This window comes from Festucalex cinctus, chromosome 21 (genome assembly GCF_051991245.1).
Source record: "Festucalex cinctus isolate MCC-2025b chromosome 21, RoL_Fcin_1.0, whole genome shotgun sequence".
Lineage (NCBI taxonomy): Eukaryota > Metazoa > Chordata > Actinopteri > Syngnathiformes > Syngnathidae > Festucalex > Festucalex cinctus.
The window spans coordinates 7,117,852-7,135,184 of NC_135431.1; the positions used below are offsets into that span (position 1 = coordinate 7,117,852).

At 38.9% G+C, this 17,333-nt stretch overlaps 2 protein-coding genes across 4 annotated transcripts in view; both read left to right on the plus strand.

Annotated features, from left to right (window-relative positions):
- The window catches only part of LOC144010111 (uncharacterized), a 292,179-nt gene that overhangs the window by 264,975 nt on the left and 9,871 nt on the right, over nucleotides 1-17,333 (plus strand). The gene's annotated exons all lie outside the window — the stretch shown is intronic.
- flrt2 (fibronectin leucine rich transmembrane protein 2) overlaps nucleotides 1-17,333 on the plus strand; it is a 58,433-nt gene that overhangs the window by 32,006 nt on the left and 9,094 nt on the right. The window contains exon 1 of one of the 2 annotated variants that reach the window (XM_077510225.1): nucleotides 14,302-14,776. The exons of the other annotated variant lie outside the window; for it this stretch is intronic. The gene's annotated coding sequence lies outside the window, so the exon portion shown is untranslated. Of the gene's footprint in view, nucleotides 1-14,301; nucleotides 14,777-17,333 lie in introns of those variants that run through there. 2 annotated transcript variants of the gene reach the window in all.

The window sequence follows — 17,333 nt, forward strand, 5'->3', positions numbered from 1 at the left end:
GGTGGCAGCAGAGCAAAGGAGATCAACCAGGGCCATGTAGAAAAAAAGCTCAATTACTTACAATTTTGAATAGATTTGTGAAAACTGATGAAACTTAGCTATCTTCTAATGCTAATTGCTGCAAAACGGAAACAGATAGAAACATACTTTTTTTTCCTGATGAAAGAAGAGACTTTAATCTTTCTTTTGATAGGTTCCATGCTTTTATAGCAATAGAACACAATATTCTGTGGGCCTTGCAAAATCAGTCAAAATCCAGTAAAACAGCCGGGAGCGAACGGGATTGCGAAATGTGAAAATGGCTGGGAGTGAATGAGTTAAATATAAAATACCTATGCTAAGAAAGAAAAGCAATGCCATCTGCAGGTCCAATCCAACTAATGCAGAGTCATCACTGGAGTCCGGGGGGAAGATAATAGCCATATGTGATTGGTTTACAAAAGTGCCTTTCAATGATACCGCGCACGGCTGCAGACGTCTGCTTTTGGGCCTCGTGCCACCCGATCGTGACAGAAAGAGCGGTCTTCCGCTCCTCCGGGAGGCGGGCATGGAAAAGAGATGCCTTTTCAATCGATTTTGCTTTTACATTGTCACTCACACCGAAGTCGTCCCCTTGACTCCCCCTCCTCTTCCTCCCACGCTCTTTTGTTTGAGACAAGGCGAGTCGAGACTAAGCAAGGCGCTCTCGATTCATCAGAGGCACCCTGAGAGGAGCGCTAATTCTCACGCAGGCGTCCACCAAAGAGACACCCTTAGGATGTTTTGTCAGACTATTACCAAACTGGGGCGACGTGCTGTGGTCGTCAGTGAAAACAAAAGTGGGAGGGGGGGCCCAAAGTAACCCCAGTGACCAGATGGAACCGCAGATTGTTGCAAAGAGGCTAACTGCCTCAGCAAAACCATATGGGTCAAAAGTGCCATTTAGAAAAATCTATTTTATTTTATTTTATTTTATTTTTTTTATTCAGGGTCCTGTATACAAAAGATGAAGTTAAAAGAAAAGGAAGAAATTCCAGCAGCTTCATCCGCATCTGTGTGTCTGCAGGGCATTCCGTTTCACGAGGAGTTAAATTTCCACGTGTGAGCACAAATTCCGAAACGAGCTAACGTACACGCGCCAAGTTTTAATACCGCAAAGCATTCAGTTACAGCAAAACTTGCCAGGGTTAATGCCGTGGAGCTGATTGTGACTCAAAGAAATAACAAAAGAAATCATGATGATGATGATGATGATGATGATGAATTAAACGACAGGAAAGAAACCAAAGCCCGAGATCAGACGTTTGAATTATGACACCCCAAAAGAAAAGACAAGTAGTGCCATCAGCGCAGAAAAGGATTAAACACGATAGCTTAGCCGTGTCTGAAAGAATAATTGTATTCGTCGCTGTCTGTTGGGAAGCGCTTTTACCTGGTTGCTGATGTAATCTGGATTTATCCGACTTCCTGTCTCATCTTGCAACAGGGGATTTTTCAATCTGAGCGTCAACGTGGGGACTTAAGAGGTAACACAGCACTACAACGTACTAGTACGCACAGCGCAAGACGATGCTGCTGAGAAACTCTAAAGTTGTGTTATGACTGTGTTTGGGGCCATTGGGTCATGTGTGCCTCTTTTTGAGTTGGATCAAGGGGCCATTGTGTTGTTATGATGTTGTCAGTTGCTATGCAGTTATGTACCTTGTGATGATTAAGTTGTCAGTTTCTATGCAGTTGCTATGCCCCTTGTGGTCGTGAAGTTGTCAGTTGCTATGCAGTGATGTCAATTTCTATGCAGTTGCTATGCCCCTTGTGATCATGAAGTTGTCAGTTGCTATGCAGTTATGTCCCTTGTGATGTCAATTTCTATGCAGTTGCTATGCCCCCTTGTGATCGTGAAGTTGTCAGTTGCTATGCAGTGATGTCAATTTCTATGTAGTTGCTATGCCCCTTGTGATCATGAAGTTGTCAGCTGCTATGCAGTTATGCCCCTTGTGATGTCAGTTTCTATTGAGTTGCTATGCCGTTTGTGATCATAACGTAGTTAGTTGCTATGCAGTTGCTATGTCCCTTGTGATGATTAAGTTGTTTGTTGCTATGCAATTATGTCCCTTGTGATGTCGGTTTCTATGCACTTGCTATGTCCCTTGTGATGAAGTTGTCAGTCTTTGCAGTTGCTATGTTACTTGTGCTGTCAGTTTCTATGCAGTTGCTATGCCTCTTGTGATGGCAGTTTCTGTTCAGTTGCTATGTCCTTTGTGATGATTAAGTTGTCAGTTGCTATGCAATTATGTGATTGTGATGTCAGTTTCTACGCACTTGTATGCCACTTGTGATGATGAAGTTGTCAGTTTTTATGCAGTTATGTCCCTTGTGATGGCAGTTGCTATGTTCTGGTAATAGTCACTCTCAGTTCCTGTATTTAGGTTCTGTATTTGTCACTCTGACGTCCCTTGTGATGATGAAGTTGTCAGTTGTTATGTCACTTTTGATGATGTTGGTAGATGATGCAGTTTGCATGTCCCTGGTAATGATGGTTGTCAATTGCTATCTTGCTTCCATGCACGCAGCCCTGCTGTCTGCTAATTTTTGTATATAAAGATTTACTAGCTCCACTGTCTTACCTTCGTTTGGGTGATTTGATGTGATTCCACACATCACATGACAGGTTGAATATAATAAAGAGAAACTCAATCAGTAGTGGATAATCCAACCACAACCGACAAGCACGAACATCTCACTTTATATATGCAAGGCTCGTGAATTAAAAGTAAGCAACCAGTTTGAAATCACATTATTTGCACCCACCTAATCACTTTTTACGAATTAAAATACAGCAATTAATAAGCCTCTCGAGTCATGTGAGTGTAAATTGCTGTGAGCGGTTCTCCACTCAGAACTAATTTGAAAACATGCAATCATAAATCAACAGTGGAGGAGAAGGTGTCAGAAGAGAAAAGGTTCAAGGGGTTGTAGTGTATGCCTTTCAGGCCTCAGTTAATTAGTTGGAGGGGAGAGCTGATGATAAACATAGAACAGGCAAGGGCCTTCCAACAGCTGTCTGCAGATTTAAAGCGCGATGAAATCAGACAGTGGTCTTGCATTGTGTCGCCCGGCCAGACTTCCAACAGTTGTTTGGTGATGGAAGTGGGGCGTTTTGATCTAATTCAGATGTGCGGTCCACTCGTTTGTTTTCACATCCGTTTCTCACGTGTCACGTCTTAATCTGCTGTCGGTCACATTTGTTTCGACTGAAGATGTTGCTGTTTGTTCCAGGCTGGAATTAGTTACAAACACAGTCGGTTGCGTTCTTCATATTTTTATTTGCAATACATCATACAATATTGTTTTAGCAATGCTAACATTTACATAACTTGATCTTTTTTTTTTTCCCTGCATGATCATAACACTAATTTCTGATAAATGACTGCACATGCATTTTTATTTTTTTTTATCTAATGGGTAAGCACCACTCACACATCTATTTTTTTTTTTTAATTGTCACACAAATAAAAAGAATCATACTTTTATTTTCGGTCACATCCTCACTTTGCCCACATGAACATCTGAGCCCTCTTCAACGGCGTCATGAATCCAGTTTGATAAATGCGAGCGAGTCGAAAATCTGGATGTTGCGTTTATTCAGCTTCTGAGTGAAATGACTCACGGATTACAGTTTTTTTTGTACAGTAAAGCCTGGAAGGCAGCAGTCGCCCTTCCACCCACCCAGAAGACTTCCTCTTTGCTCGAGTCAGGAGAGGAAATTGAGCCCAGATGTGACTTCAAACAAAAGAAAAGCTACAGGGATAGGAGGTGGGATCAGGCCCATCTTTCTCGTGACCCAGAGACCTGCTCCTTCCTGGCATCTGTCTATTTAGCTCCTCCTCTTCTAGATTGTCTATTGTGAGTTACAGCCTACCGGGTGCTTCCTTTGCTCTTCAGTAACATTGCGTATCATCTGTACTTTCACCAAATAAGGAACAACTTACAAAGACCCTTTTCGTATGGATCAGATGCTAAATATAGGCTAAATGACAACATTCCATATTAGTGCTAAGACTGGACATTTGAAAAATGTCGAGCCATTAAGTATAATCTGAAACAGAATGAAAAATAGGTTTTTCCACTCTTAACTCATTTGCTCCCAATAACGTGTCAATATGTTTTTTCGTGTCCCAAAGACGTATTTATATGTTTTTTTTTTTTAATGCTAAAGCATACAGAAGGCTTTGATGCAGCCTCTCAACTGCAAAGAACGGTTGCAGAAATTGTAGTTATTACACAAACGGCCAGCAGGTGGCAGCAGAGCAAAGGAGATCAACCAGGGCCATCTAGAAAAAAATCTACATTACTTAGAATGTTAAATAGATTTGTGAAAACTGATGAAACTTTTTTTTCCCGATGAAAGAAGAGACTTTAATCTTTCTTTTGATAGGTTCCGTGTTTTTATAGCAATAGAACACAATATTCTGTGGGCCTTGCAAAATCAGTCAAAATTCAGTGAAACAGCCTGGAGCGAACGGGATTGCTTCTGTGCAAATGGCTGGGAGTGAATGAGTTAAATTGCATGTTAGTCTTCACAACACAACTTTTTAGGGACTTTTTGTTTCCAGGTGTTGCCCAATGTTTGAAAATTCCGCTTATGTTTTACGCCAGTTGTTCTGACAGTGTCTTCACTCAGACCCAGAATAGGCCCATAAATCTTTTTTTAGCAACGGAAATGGAGCACTTTTTCATCCAGGTAGTCAAAACAGACTTTTATTATGAGCGTTTCCATATTTGCATCTTGAGTGTCCAGATTGTGAGCTTCCCGTTTTTTTTGTTTTTTTTTCACGAGGAAAATTGCAACCCTCTCTTGCTTAAAATGATGGACGCAACTGCACCGCAGTCTCAGTGATGTGGTAGTTCTCACTGATTGCAGTGATTCAAAATGAATTATGCACATTTTAAATGGACAAAAAAAAAAAAAAACTGCTATGAACATAAAATGTTTGTTTTTTTCTGGAACTGTATTATTCAGTTACAGTGAGCTGCAAAAAAAAACATTGAATGTTTCTGGGAATAACACCAAATGTAACTAGACTAAGTGCAATTTCTGTTGAAATTGTGTGGGAATGCTGAAAGCCAAATGCTAATAGCCGAATGCTTATGAAGTAAGTTGAAAGATAAATTATGTGAAAATGACAAAGTTTTAATTGAAGTTGAAATATAAATAAATAAGAAGAAAACTTGAGCTGCAGTCTGTCTCAGGTGGAATTTAATCATTTCAGAGAAATTATAATCAATTTCCTGAAACGATAGTCAGTTGGTATCAAACCAAAGAATGTACTAAAATGTGGTCCAATCGGGGTTCTCCATGGGGAAGAAATTGCTCGACTGAACTAACTTGCCTTGTTCAAATTCATGGCTAATGGCGTATTTATATTTTAAAAATAGCCATCTGATGAAAGCCAACTTCATCAATCATTTCAGTGGAATTGTAATACATTTCCTGATATGATAGTTAGTTGATATACAGTTATATCCCTAAGCATAATTTCCATGGATATATTTGCAATGTACAGTCAGAGTTGGGATTCGAACCCGGGACCTCTTGGTCACTGGACAATGCACTTAATGATGATCAGTTGTATGTATGGAAGTGGTTGTCAGTCCCATTGAAAATGAATGGGGGAAAATTGATATTTAACGTTAAATTGTGCGAGTACTGAAAGTAATGTGGAATCAGATGATATATATACCCCGCAAGGCGTGAATTTTTGAAGCAAGTTGACATTTGAACGGTGTAAATCGGAAGTATTACGTGGGAAAAATCTTCCCCAAAATGTGGAGGTGGCCAGAAAGTGACCAAGGGGTGGGTCGAGGCCCGCCCCTGGGGGTTGTTTGAATCACTGTCCTTAAATGATGCTGGAAAAGAACCTGAAAAGAAACCTTGCACGAGTAAACAGAACCCCTACTGTGAAGGCTGTCAAAAGTTTTCCCGGCTCTTGGCTGGGAACAAGAATCAAACAGCAACTCCAGACATTTGATCCACCCATAATGCCAACCACCTCAAAAACGGTTATCAATTCATGCACTTATTTTTTTTCCCCCCCTTGAAGATAAAGTGCAGAAAATTACTGTAGCGAAATATATTGCCCCTTGACGTTGTTAAAAATTTGATGAACGATCTGCCTTTAACTTATTTGCTCTCCAAACTGTAAAAAAGATTTTCTGTTTTAAATGTTTTAATGTCCAAAGACGTATTTATACGTTTTTTGTTTTTTTTTTGGGGGGGGGGGGGTTGTTTTTTTTATACTAGACTAGAGCATATAGATGGCTTTGATGCAGCCTCTCGACTGCAAAGAACAATTGAACAAATGGTAGTTATTACACAAACGGCCAACAGGTGGCAGCAGAGTATAAAAGATCAACCAAGACCTTTTTTTTGTTTTTAAATAAGCTCAATTACTCAAAATTCTAAGCAGATTTGTGATTAATGATGAAACTTAGCTATATTCTAATGCTAATTGCTGCAAAACGGAAACAGATGGAAATATACTTTTTTTTTTTCCTGATGAAAGACTTTAACTCTTTGACCGCCAAAAACGTTTAATGACGTATTCTAAAATCCTAAAAAAAATGCTGCCAAAAACGTTAATTTACATTTATTACATTTTTTTTTCTCTGAATGGGCAGCGCAACGTCTTGTGCTGCGCTGCCTTGTCACTAAAAAAATATTAGTGTCAAAATCACTGTTGTGCAAAAAAAAATGTATTTTTTTAACAAAAAGCTTGTTTTTCTCTAAATATTTTTGTATTTTCACTTTTGTCACGCCAATGACCTAATTTCAAATGGTGATTACTAAAGAACGGAATAAGGTAGAAACATACTTTTTTTTCTCATGAAAGAATGGAATCCAATCTTTCATATGGTATCCACCATATTTATGTCATCATACCGCGCAATATTCTGTTTGCTTTGAAAGATGAGTGAAAATGCTCCAAATCGGCTGGCACCGTTGGGGTTTTTTTTTGGATAACGTTTGGCAGTCAAAGAGTTCATCTTTCCATATTTTTATAGCAAAAGAACACAATATTTGGACTTAAAATCAATGGCTATTGAGAAATTGGTTCAAAATCCGAACATAGGTCAACCAACGTCTGGAATAGATTGTGTTCGATCTTATTAGTTGCGCAACACTCATTACTAGGTCAAAGTCATATGCTGGCTGTAACACCTGAGGCACCAAGTGTAATACAGTCAGGGAGACTCAATGCGATGTTGCTTATTTTGTTTGTGGAGATGTAAAACTCGGCACCAAATGGCCGACGTATCCACGTTGCCTGACAATTACGGTATGTGTTGCTAAGCAGCCAGCTTAGGTATTAAATCTTAGGAAGACAAGGATAACTTCAGCGCCTCGTGTAAAAAATGCCAGTAATCCACAATCCGCTCTTCCTGTCCTCTTTTTAAGCCATTTCAGCTCCATTGCCTTTTCCCTTCTAAACTACCACACCAACACCTCCCCCTGCGTGTTTCCCATCCATTTCCCCTCCTGCTACTGAACTACAGGGGCTTGCTTGTTGTCGAGTGTTTTTACAGTCTGGCTTCGGCATAAGGCAGAATTCTGTCAGGACTTTATCTAGCATTATAACTCACAGGCTGCCTTGACCCCGATACAGCCTTCAGACAAAGCCCATAAAATGGTTGAATATAGTTTTGTGTATACATAAGCTATATAAGCTATTTTTTTTAAAAAATATTTGGAACATGAGCATCAGTGTCCAGTGTGCACTGGTAGTGTAGTGACGCATGCGGTTGCCTTACATGCAGATGGTGCAGTTATGATTTCTGGCCAGCGCCCCAATATCCAGCCACTCGGCCCTAAGCCCGGATAAATGGGAGGATCAAGAAGAGCATCTAGCGTAAAAACGATGCCAGACAAATCATCCGAGTGACTTGCGGTGGTGACACCTGAAGGAAAAACTCAATCAGTGTGCATATGTAAACTGAAGACAAGGTTTGCGCATAAAACTTCAAAATTTGTGTAAGAAACAGATAAAGCTATTGATGCTACGTTGTCGGGATAGGCGAGTACCGATATGAGGTATCGGTATCAGGCCAATAACCGGCCTTATTTCAAGGTATCGGCACTCGTGTTGGCTTGTGGCCGTTCAGAAACTAAAGTTGAAGATGAACAGTTATTGAAAGCTTTTGATTTTGTCACACGCTGTTGCCGTGGCGATGCACTGTTTGGAAAGATAAATGATGGGATTTTTGAGGGTCTAAACCTAGATGAGGCCTAGATTTAAAAAATAAATAAATAAATAAATATATATATATATATATATATATATATATATATATATATATATATATATATATATATATATATATATATTTTAGCATGCCAAGTACCCCAATATGGCCAGGTCCCTTTTTTAGCTACTTGCAGCTCTAGTTATTATTGCTATTATTCCATCCATCCATTTTCTTAACCGCTTATTCCTCACAAGGGTCGCGGGGGTGCTGGTGATAGCTATTATTATTAATAATTAATTAATTAATTAATTTGTTTATTTATTTATTTTATTTTATTTTTGTAAGGTTTGGTCGAGTACCGCTACCTTACTCGTGACCGTTTGCGGCCGTTTCACCATCTGGAACTAAAAATTAGAAGAATAGAAAATTGCCATTAATTTCATGACATTTTAAGGACATATTGTACATACTGTACACGACATATTGTATTGACATACATGTCCTTTTTTTTTTTTTTTTTAATTATCTGGAAAATTTTATGTATCAAAGTACTAGTGGTATTAGAACATGGTATCGTGACTACACTGAAAAAACGTGGTGTCGATCATCCTATCACAATGCCAATATGGAGTTTTATTTGTTCAGTCGAAGGGACAAACATATAATTCAAGGATTGCAATATATTTACATATTTTTTTTGCAGAAAATATGACCACGATTACAAAAATGGTGTAAAAATACGAGGTCTTGGTTTTGCGGTTGCAATAAACTGAGTCTGGGCATCTTCCGTGAGTAAAAAGCGGTGGCGTCTTCTGGGGAAACATGCTGTGACATTAGATGCATGAATATTGATCATCGATAGGGGTAAACATAATTACATCGCCTTCGAAATTAATAAACACATTGACTGGCAGTCTAAACTTCCATCCATTCTCTACAAATGCCTCGATTATATATACCCGTATCTTCAGCAGTGTGCAATCGTGGCCATGATTTCCCACAGTTTGCTCAGTAAAAGATATGCGCAATTCTTGCAGGGGGTTCTACTTTTCCTTGTAACACTAATTTGGCTGGCACCTTTTGAAGTGCTCCGCAATGTCCAGATGTAAATGAATGCGGAGAGGAATGTGATAAGCTAATGATGTCTCTCGGGAAGGTAATGAATTTCACCAAGGGATAAACATATCTGCATATCTAAGATGACTCCCCCCCCTCTTTCTCTGGCCTCCGTTAACACTGCAGACGGACATCAGTGCGCAGGGGTTTTTGCGTATCTGCAGTTTTATCGAGGTGCAGAAGCGTGCAGAGTAAATACGCCACGCCAAAGCTCTCCAGGCGCAGGAAAGAAAGGGAATTTCCACTGAAATTACATAGAGGATATTGACCGTTTGTGACATATGGGTCTCACACTTAAAACATATTTTGTGGATTTAAATACAACCATCGTCAGGAGCATATAAATAAGGGGTGTCCAAACTTTTTCATTTGAGGGCCACATCCAGAAAATCAGACGGACGCAAGGGCCACATAATGTTATGAAGAGAAATTGTGTTTAGACCTAAAAATTGTACAAATAATTTATTTGTGCTTTTGCATATTTAGAAAAATGCTACAGTGTATAAACCAATTTATTTCTAATATGGCAGTAGGGTATTTTTCATTTTAGTTTTTATTTAGTTTTGAGTGGTTTTTTAAATTTAGTTAGTTTTAATTAGTTTTCAGGGTGGTTCTGATAGTTTTTGTATTAGTTTTAGTTCTTTAATAAATGCTTAGTTTTAGTTTAGTTAGTTTCAGTATTAGTTTTAGTTTTTTATGTGTATTACTTGTGCGCAATATTTAAAAAAACACCGTGGGTGTGACGTCATTATTCCGGTTTATATCCAAATAAATCTACTAAAAATCACATTTAAAATCATCCCCAAAGGCTCATGCATTAAATTAATTCCCAAAGACTAAAACGAAGTACATTTTTGCAATAATTAGTTTTATTTTAGTTAGTTTTGTAAACATAAAATGTAGTTTCAGTTAGTTTTCTTTTTTAAAAAGCATCTTTGTTTTTATTTTATTTTGTTAACGAAATAGTTTTTTGTATTTTAGTTTTTCCGTTAGTTTTAATGAACTAAAATAACCTTTAATAGCACCTGTGTTTTTTGACACCTTCCCTTCTTACTTTGACAATCTCCAAACATTTTTGTTTTTCATTTTATTTGAACTGAGTCAAATGCCATTTTTAGCATATGTCGCGGGCCACTGAAAAATGGACGGCGGGCCGCAAATGGCCCCCGGGCCGTAGTTTGGACACCACCGATATAAATTAACATGGCCGTGTTAGCGACACACAAATCTGTAATAGCTTTTGCGCGAATGAATGACGTTCAAGGTCCGTTTTATTCACATGCCAAAGAAAGACGCGCCCATAAATATCATAGCGACCCACTGCAAACACATCCATCAAGACAAAAATAAAAATAGACTGTTTCCTCTGAATTGACTCTATCAATAATTCATGCGGTGAGCAGATGCTCCTTTTTATGAAGGAATTAGATTTAGACTGAGAGCTGAAATTAAACGTGATAGGCAAACACCGACACTGACCAAAATTGTCACCATATCAACATTCTGTTTTTTGATACGATGCAAGTAATAAGTACTTTTGTCAATTCTGAAGTGATTACAAGGAAAACCATCTGAAACGGGTCGGCAACCTTTCCATCGATCTTAACTCTTTTTCCATACACCAACAGCCCATTGAAAAGAGATAATGCTGCCATCTGCTGGCCATAGTTAGGTGGTGTTTTTGATTCCACAACCCATTGACCAGGCAGCGCTGCACTTAGACGTTGCTCCGTCCATTTAAGAAAAAAAACAAAAAAAAACGTAGATGACGTCATTTCACGTTTATGGCAGCATACGTCATGATTTTACTAATCGTTATTAAACGTTTTTGGCAGTCAAAGAGTTAATGAAAATAAATACACTATGTTGAAGGTCATACGTTTTATTGGTTAAATTCACAAAGAAAAGTACAAATATTTGTTAGTTCCCGACAAATTTTCAGAAATGTTCAATATGAGCGCCGGATGTGACTCTGCACACGTCGAGTCGGTATTCAAGCTCGTGCCAAAAAGGGCCCTTTTCTTCAAATTTTTGGTGCCAAGTCCTAATTTACATTAACATACTCTAACGTGCAAAACGTCTTTTCTATTGAAGTGAACGGCATTTCATAACCCGGGAAGATAGAAATGCCAAACGTTACGCGCAAAAACTTGAAACGTTTCTACACAAGCTGTGAAAATTTGAGGTCATTCCAACCAAAATTGTCCAAATGATCGGCCTACGAAATGGGGTCAACCATTTTGGAACACCTTGCAGTTGGTTGGGATAACTGTGTGGGACTGTTCAACACTTAAACGCATAAAATCCACGTGGCATATTACAGATGTTGAGCACCACTGACTGCAAAAACTTCAACATCTGTCACATCGCAAACACTATAAAGAGTTCACCAGCAACGTCGCTATCACTGAATCTTTACCAGCTGTAATAACACGGGCACCACAAAAGTTTACCATCGTTGACGTCACAGACGTGATAGAGTAACGTAAAAGAAGTTTTGAACTTACCCTGAACTTTCTTTTATATTGCGCAAAGATGATGAATGGCTGAATGGCGCAAGCCACACATGCCCGCGAGTTGACTTTACCGCTTTTGGCTGAAAGATTACATGTTACATGTTAGTTTGTATTCTGCTTGAAAAACATCAATGTTTTCGCAATGTTTTTATGTAGTAAGGTGATAGACATACTGAGGAAAGAATACAGTTGAAATTGTTACTGTAGTTCAACATTTTCATGCCAAACGTCCACATGAGAAATTGCGCACCTTTTGCCTATAATAAATGTGATATTTTCATTGTTTTTCATGTACAATTAGTACCTTTAAAATCACATTTTGCAACTTGCTGTCGACTGAAAATGACATCACAAGGGCTCAGGTAAGCAATCACAGCTCAGCTTGTGAATGTCACATGACCAAACCTAGAAAACAGGTGATCTGTGATTGGTTACCTGAGCCCTTGTGATGTCATTTTCAGTCAACAGCAAGTTGCAAAATGTGTTTTTGTTAAAGGTACTAATTGTACTTGAAAAATAATGAAAATATCACATTTATTATAGGCAAAATATTCATGTTGGACTGTAAGAAATGGCTAAATAAGTAAAGTATCCCTTTAAAATTACAAAGATCTACTGTAAAAAATGAATGTGATATTTATTTGTGTTTTGGTCATTTTCTGCCACTAGATGGCAAAATGTGTTTTTAAAGGTACTATTTGTACGTGAAAAATAATGAATGAATTTTTATTGCTATAATGGGCTAAATAAGTGAAGTATCCCTTTAACTTAATTTTATGAATTATTATGAAAAAAAATATTGCATTTATGACTAAAAGATGCAGCCATATTTTTTTTCACTTTGATGAGTATAAAAAATTAGGGAAAAATAATTCCCTGTAGTGGAGTTTTGTGTTAGGAATAGAGATGGGCGAGAACCAACACCAGGTATCTGTATCGGGCCGATACCAGCCTTTTTTTCAAGTACTCGTGACGCAGACGAGTACAAGCGACCGATGGCAGAGGAGGAAGACGTTAAGTGAGTCCTCCTTGCCTGTAACTGCCGCTAGCTTGCAGCAGTTTTTCACCAAAACTTCCACCGGTTTGGAAATACTTCAAAATTGTGAATCTTAAACTAAAAGAGCATTTTTTGTGTTTTATTTTGAGCATTAAGACTATTGAAGAGTGACTGTGCTGTTTTGTTTTGTTTTGTTTTGTTTTTGCCAAAATTAAAGAAAATATATTTGTTTAAAAATATTTTTTTGTGATTTTTTTTTTTTTTATTTGTCAAAATGTACTACTGGTATCGGCAGTTGGTATCGGTATCGGTGAGTACTGAGGGTCTGAGTATCGGTATCGGTATCGAAATCGAACATCCCTAGTTAGCGCTTGCAGCAGTTTTTCACCAAAACTTCCACCGGTTTGGAAATACTTCAAAATTGTGAATCTTAAACTAAAAGAGCATTTTTTGTGTTTTATTTTGAGCATTAAGACTATTGAAGAGTGACTGTGCTGTTTTGTTTTGTTTTTGCCAAAATTAAAGAAAATATATTTGTTTAAAAATATTTTTTTGTGATTTTTTTTTTTTTTATTTGTCAAAATGTACTACTGGTATCGGCAGTTGGTATCGGTATCGGTGAGTACTGAGGGTCTGAGTATCGGTATCGGTATCGAAATCGAACATCCCTAGTTAGCGCTTGCAGCAGTTTTTCACCAAAACTTCCACCGGTTTGGAAATACTTCAAAATTGTGAATCTTAAACTAAAAGAGCATTTTTTGTGTTTTATTTTGAGCATTAAGACTATTGAAGAGTGACTGTGCTGTTTTTTTTTTGTTTTTTTTTTCAAAAATTAAAGAAAATATATTTGTTTAAAAATATTTTTTTGTGATTTTTTTTTTTTTTATTTGTCAAAATGTACTACTGGTATCGGCAGTTGGTATCGGTATCGGTGAGTACTGAGGGTCTGAGTATCGGTATCGGTATCGAACATCCCTAGTTAGCGCTCGCAGCAGTTTTTCACCAAAACTTCCACCGGTTTGGAATTGCTTCAAAATTGTGAATCTTAAACTAAAAGAGCATTTTTTGTGTTTTATTTTGAGCATTAAGACTATTGAAGAGTGACTGTGCTGGGTGGTTTTTTGTTTTTTTTTGTCAAAATTAAAGGAAATATATTTGTTTAAAAATATCTTTTCGTGATTTTTTTTTCATTTGTCAAAATGTACTACTGGTATCGGCAGTTGGTATCGGCGAGTACTGAGGGTCTGAGTATCGGTATCGGTTAGCGCTCACGTGATGGTTGAGGTATCGTCTGGGGTAAATGGCATAAGACGAGAGACAAACTATTTTCTGCAGCGTGAGGGCAACAAGGGAGGTGGCTCACAGCTATTACGGGGCTGCTGGGGGTTATGAATTCTTTATTCTGAGGAGGGGAGGGACGGACTGGAGAGAGAGAGAGAGGGCGGAGAGAGAGAGAGAGAGAGAGAGAGAAAGGCGCAAGGAGCGCACACGTCGCACTATCAACCGGATCCATCTACGAAAACAACTCCGGGGAAGTCTTGCGCGAGAGACACCCAAAGTGGAAGTTGATCCCCCGCTGAAAGGGCAGCATCGGGCGGACGCAGCCAAGCCGTCATGGCCCGTGACAAAGCGGGCGACGGACACTTCCACGAGCGGCTCCTCTGCTTGAGCGGACCGGGAGCTGAGATCGTCGTCGCCGTCCTGGCATTCAGTCGCCCTCGCTGCGTGGTGTTGAGTTAAAGCGGCTGGTAAAACAGAACCAAAAACAAAACAAAAAACTAAGGCGTGAAATATGCTGCGACGACGATCGGTTGGAACCTACTGGCTCAAGCGGTACCAGCCGGACCTTTACGCATGATCATCCAGCAGGACTGCATGAAGGAGACTGTGAGGAGGGAGAAAAGTTGAACGAGCTTGGGCAAAGGTACCGTTGTCATCGTCATTGCAATGGAAATAATTGACAATGCATGACTTTTATAAATGTGCAATAAGGTCACATTAGTATCGCTGCAAAAAAACAAAACAACAAAAAAACATTTCAAAAAAATATATTATTGTATATTTTTTTTTTACTTTTATTTATTTACTCCGGAGATTCAACTCTCTATGCATGCACCTCACGCCTTTTCAACCGCTTTTTTTTTTTTTTTTTTTTTTTCCGGAAAAAAAAAAAAAATTCCATCCGAATGAACAGCGCTCGCCGGGCAACCTTTTTGAAGTATGCCTGATCCGCCTTTTCTTATCGCCTCTTAAATACCTTCCACCGTTTTCAACTTTTAATTGCGTTTTCTCCCAGCAAATCCACTTCTAATCCGATTGTCCTGGCCGCGTATCGAAGCGTTCATCTGGAGGTGGGAATATGTGCTCACTAGCCTGGAAATTTAATAAGAGGGGGGGGGGGCACAGACCACTGATTTTTTTTTTTTTTTTTTTTTTTTTTCCTGTCGTCAACCGAAAGCCAAAGTATTACATATAAGAATAGTTGGTATGTTTTGGACTATTTTTTTTTTTTTTTGAATGGTTGCAGTTGCCTTGTGCTGCTGCATGTGCTGCTGTGGTAGCACATTTTTATCGCCTTCCATGGTTGCTTACTCTTCCCCACTGCTTATTTGATTAAACGTAGCAGCTCTTTCAATTTAGAAAAGTCGATCACAGATGCATGTCTTAGGATTGTTTACACGTCCGTCCCGCAAAACAGCCTTCAGCAAACTGTTATTGTAAAAATAATAATAATAAAATGTAAATAAATGGAACATTCACCCTATATTTGCCTTAATTGCGTGTTTTCCATCACCGGCTCAGGGTGGAGCTTTCGTAAGGCTGAAAGCAAACGACGACAACCAGAATCTTTCAATCATGCACGGCGAGGGGAGAGAACGTTTGATGGGTCATAAAACTTAGAATAATGGATCCGTGGTCCTCGGTAATGTGGTGGCCTTGTGCTTGACTTGAAACCTCTCGGTTGTGAAGAATAGCCTGTATTGATCATTCATCGCAGGTGGAAAGACTAAATTATTTTGTAATCTCATTCCATTTGACAACTTGTGTATGTCAACGGAGGGAGAAGTGGGATTCATGTATGTGTGCGTGTGCTGCTCTTCACCTGCTATCCTCGTTTGATGAAGGTGTACTATAGGCTACGCATAATAAGAAGAAGAATGTGCTTAGGCCGCTGGCAAAACATTCCCACTGTTTACTATAAAATCCCGTGAATAAGATGCATGAAATGATCCAAAATTGTCCCATCGTACTGTATACTGATTCATAAATCAAGAAAATATATATAATATATGCTTACCAATACCTAGATGTTATGGAACAGGCGCACTTACGTTCCAACTTGATAATTAATATCTAATGTTACAAATTTATGTACGTAAGTACCTCGTTTAAAAAAAAAAGTTGTGTGTATAGACTGTCGGAAAAACTCACTTCAAGCTAAGAGCAGCAACAATTGTTCATGTTATCCACGCCGGACCACGCAGCCAACTTCAGAAGAAAATCTTTCCAATTGCAGTAATATGCTTTTATTTTGAAATCCTTCCCAGCAACGTACCACGGTGTGACCGTGAGCAGTTTGTTGAGTCACTTTAGTTACGCTGTCTTGCAAACTTTTGACACCGACGACAACAAAATATCGTCCTGAAATCAAGTTTAATCGCTAATTAAAGATGCTAAAAAAAAAAGCTACTTTATTACACTGAGATTGGTTTGGTTTATTTGTTCATTTTTCCTTTGGGACAGTATTGTGACAATCAAACATTTCATCATACAATTACATGTAATAACTAGATCTGCAAGCAGCTCTAAAGGGCCCTCGCAGCCCGGGCCACGTTGGGGTACTTGCACGTTGTGGTTTTTATTTGAGTACGCTAGGGGGCGCTATAGAGTCGCATTGTTCTGACAACTTTAAAATATAAAATTTTTCGCCGGGCCCGAAGAGTGTGCAGAGTTTGGTGAGTTTTCATAAATGTTTAGGTCCTCAAAAATGCGATCGTTTGCGGAGAATAAATAATAATACGAACGAAAAACAATAGGGACCTCTCAGTGGTTGCTGCTCGGGCCCTAATAACCGAAAAGAAAAAGGGCTGGCGGGAAGGATCATGAAGCTTATAAAGTCCCGCCCCCATACTATACGAGGACGCAAAAAAAAAAAAAAATCAAGTAAACTACTAGTTAAAAGTCAGAGTTGTTATTACAACTGCGCCACAGGAGTGTAGTCGCAGAGCGATAAGTTGCGTCCTACTCTATCAGAACCAGGGAGCGAAGATTGTATTATATGGCGACAGTTGCCAGTATTCAGCGTCAGCTCCAGTGTTAGCGGCTAGTTGCTAGCTAGACTGGAGCATGCAAGATGGCGAGAACCAGCGGATTATTTTTCAAAGGCAGTTTAAATGCAGAGGTGGGCATTCCGTCAATCCGTCAATGGCGGACGTCCATTTTGTTGACGATTGACGGAAAACTTCGAACAATTGACGAAC